We start from the raw sequence: 3,399 nt of genomic DNA on the forward strand, positions 1-3,399 counted from the left end.
TCTTCCTCTTCGAATGGCTCGTGGATAGAATATCTAATGTTCAAGGGCGTTTGGATATCGAGAGCTGTATCTGCTGCTGTTCCTGCGTTCGTGTACGATTAAGTTTTTAAAACTAACATTTTAAATATCCATATCCTATTCTCACAGTATACTTAAAAAATTAAACTCAAAAATTAGATTTCCCTCACGCACTTAAATATTTAGAAAAATTCAGACGTAATCTGTTAAATGATTTTATCTTTAAACACTGGAAACACCTTAGTCCGGTACTATCGTTAGAAAATGATGTAGTCATGTGCTGGCCTACACCAGCCTTTCCTGAGTCTTACTTCCGCAGCACCGCCGGTCCTATGGGAACACAGATGGCTGGACCCCACGTCCCAGTTCCCGACTCACCGCCACAGCGGGGCCTGAGAATCTGTATTTTTAGCAGGATCCCAGGTGATGCTGATGCTGGGTGGACCAAAGACCACACTTGGAGAACCAATACCTGAGGCTAAAACCTGTTTCTAAACTGTAAAAACCTGGATTTATATCTGAACCTTCAGCATTTTTCTTATGTGCTCTGCCACTTTTTATTCCACAGGATACAGGTTTACTACCCAGTCTAGGGAGTGGGCTCTTCCTTCTTCAGCCAGGCTGAGACTGTGGACAAGGCCATGCCTGGAACCTGAGTCGGAATGCATCTTGCAAGGTGAGTCTAGCCCATTACTCTACCCTGCTGGAGTGGCTCCTGCTTACCGCTGGATTTTATGCTACACATGGTTCCTTTTTCCAGGGCTTCGCTGTGGCCACCCACGGGTCTATTTTTTCTGATGCCAGCCTGTCAGAGAGGCTGCTGATCTGAATGCCTTATATGCACAGTAATTGCTAGGATAAAGTCCAGCTTCCCCCCCTGCTTGTTCTGAGGTGGGCCTGGGCTTATTTCAAATGACTCAAACGACTCTAAAACCTTTAGTGATATTGGTTTACAAACACCTTCTTTCTGACATTCGAGACCTATAAAATCCACATTATTCTCACACATCAAAGTATAACAAAATATATTTTAGGGAAAAGTTGATGTGTATTCCTAAAAAAATTTTACCACATAATCCCTGCAGCTCTGGGGATGTAGCTCAGTGGCAGAGCACATGCTTCGCATGTATGAGGCCCCAGGTTCAATCCCTGGCATCTCCAGGCTGTTGCTGTCTACTGTGTGCCTTTTTGAAATGCTGCATCTTGAACCGGATGTACTTGGTTTTTAGCACTTTTGTTATTTCTAAGCAATTTAAACTTTAAACAAGTAAATCAGATTTCATTCCAGTTATAAAGTCAAATATGCTGCTGAAAAAAACAACACATTGAGCTTCCCCTGCCAGGGGTACTCAGACCGGTGCTCTACCCCTCCCTTGGAGGAGAGTTAAGAGAGATTAGGCAGAGACCGTGGACTGGTTTGTTTCTACTCCTGCAAGTTCGCTTTTTCAACCATTCTGTGACCGTGGTCACAAGTGCTCCTACGTTATTTTTAAAATATTTTAAAATACTTTTTCTCATTCCTTCTGTTTTAGAAGACCTCGTATTTGGAGTCAACGGCTGAACAGAAAGTGCCCTGCTGGCATAAATGGTAAGAGCGTGACTAATCCCTAATTAGTTGGCTACAGACGCTAGAGTAAGGCTAGGAGAAATTGTCTTCAGGTATGAGAGGGAAGAGGGAGCTGGCTAGAAACCTAGGCAGAGAGCGAGGGGTTACTATCTTCTCCTTGGTTCTTTTTGTGAACTATACAAAACTGCTCTTATCAGTTGTCCTCAGGGACACAAGCTAAGCAAGTATTCTCTAAAAACATAGGCTGAGAAAGTTTGTTCTTGGAAATCCTATCATAGGAACGAGTATCCCAGTTACCTGAGTGATGTGACTCAAGTGACCGAGGCTTTGACAAAACCTGGCTCTGATCTGACACAGAATCTCAGACTTGACTTCCAACCACTTTCGAGAGTTACAGTAAGGATTCAGGAACATCTTTTAAAATTGCTCATAACTCTGTAGTTTTAAGAAAACAGGATGCCACCAATTTACTCACAGTCCTGCTTTGTGCTGATTCTACAAAACGCTGCTTAAATTAAACTGAATCCAATTATATTAAATCAAAAAGTTAAACTTCATGCCCACCCCTGCCCCCAAATTCTGGAACAACTCTGCCCCTTACTTTGTTTGGTCAAAGTCTATACTTCTACTTGCATTTCCCCCCTTGCCTGAGCAAAGATGAAGTTCATCTTTTATGTGTTAAGATTGAGCAACTTTAATTTTTTAATACAGAAAGCTAAAAATAGGTACTTTGAGGTTAAGAAACAGAAATTGGTCTCTCAATAAAATTGAAAGGAAAGTTCCGGAACTCTAGGGATTATGCTAAGTGAAATAAGCCAAAGAGAAAGACAATTATCATATGGTTTCACTCATATGTTAAACACAGAAGACCACAGGGGAAGGGAGGGGGAAATGAAGGGGGAGAAATCAAAGGGGAGACAACCATTAGAGCCTATGGACTGGGGGAAACAAACAGGGTTTCAAAGGGGAGTGGGTTGGGGGGATAGGGTAGCTGGGTGATGGGTATTCAGGAGGGCACGTGTGGTGATGAGCACTGGGTGTTATATACAACTAATGAATCACTGAACACTACATCAAAAATTAACCATGTACTGTATGGTGACTAGAACAATAAACTAAATAATAAGGTTCCTGAACTTTCTATAGGGAAATCCTACTAAAGACACACACACACACACACACACCAAAAAACCCTACATAAACAAAAAAAAAGATTCACTTGCCTGGATCAAATTTAAGTCAACCTTGTGAGAAACTGATAAGCCAGGGATAAACTCAAATTTTAAGTATATTTACATATGCTACGTGTGATGAAAATTGTTATTAAACCTAAGTAAGAAAATTGTATAAATCAATTTCTAAAGGAAACCAATTCGAAAATGAGCAAATGTATTCTTTATATACCCAACACCTGGGACAAAGGTAGAACTTGTATAAGGCAGCCTTGATTGATGACTGAGCTAACCCACGATGCCATCCATCACGGGGTGTGTGTGCCAGACAGTGCTTCCATCCAAAATGAACTGCAAGTGCCATTTCTTTTAACAATATTTTGAAGAGATGTTAATATCTTGTCTGAAACCCTCATTAACCAATGAGCACTTGTTTTGAATTCAGACAAATTATATTAATAAGTTTATATCTCTAGTTAAAAACAGACAGATGGAAGGGAGGAAGGAAAGGCCTAGAGAGAGGGCAGGAGGGAACGAGGGAGGGAGGGAGGGAGGAAGAAAGGAAGGAAGAAGTCTCAAACCTCAGGTGCACAGATGTTCTTTCTCTGAGTCTGTCAGGCTCCCTGCTCTGCAACAGGAGTT

General features: G+C 41.5%; 1 non-coding gene across 1 annotated transcript; it reads left to right on the forward strand.

Annotated features, from left to right (window-relative positions):
* The first annotated feature begins 1,107 nt into the window (after positions 1-1,107).
* Positions 1,108-1,179, forward strand: TRNAA-CGC. Its single transcript has one exon. It is a non-coding gene; the product is annotated as a tRNA-Ala (tRNA).
* The last annotated feature ends 2,220 nt before the right edge of the window (positions 1,180-3,399 follow it).

The sequence above is a fragment of the Lontra canadensis genome, unplaced genomic scaffold, assembly GCF_010015895.1.
Source record: "Lontra canadensis isolate GAN:19392208 unplaced genomic scaffold, GSC_riverotter_1.0 scaffold194, whole genome shotgun sequence".
In the NCBI taxonomy this organism is placed as follows: domain Eukaryota; kingdom Metazoa; phylum Chordata; class Mammalia; order Carnivora; family Mustelidae; genus Lontra; species Lontra canadensis.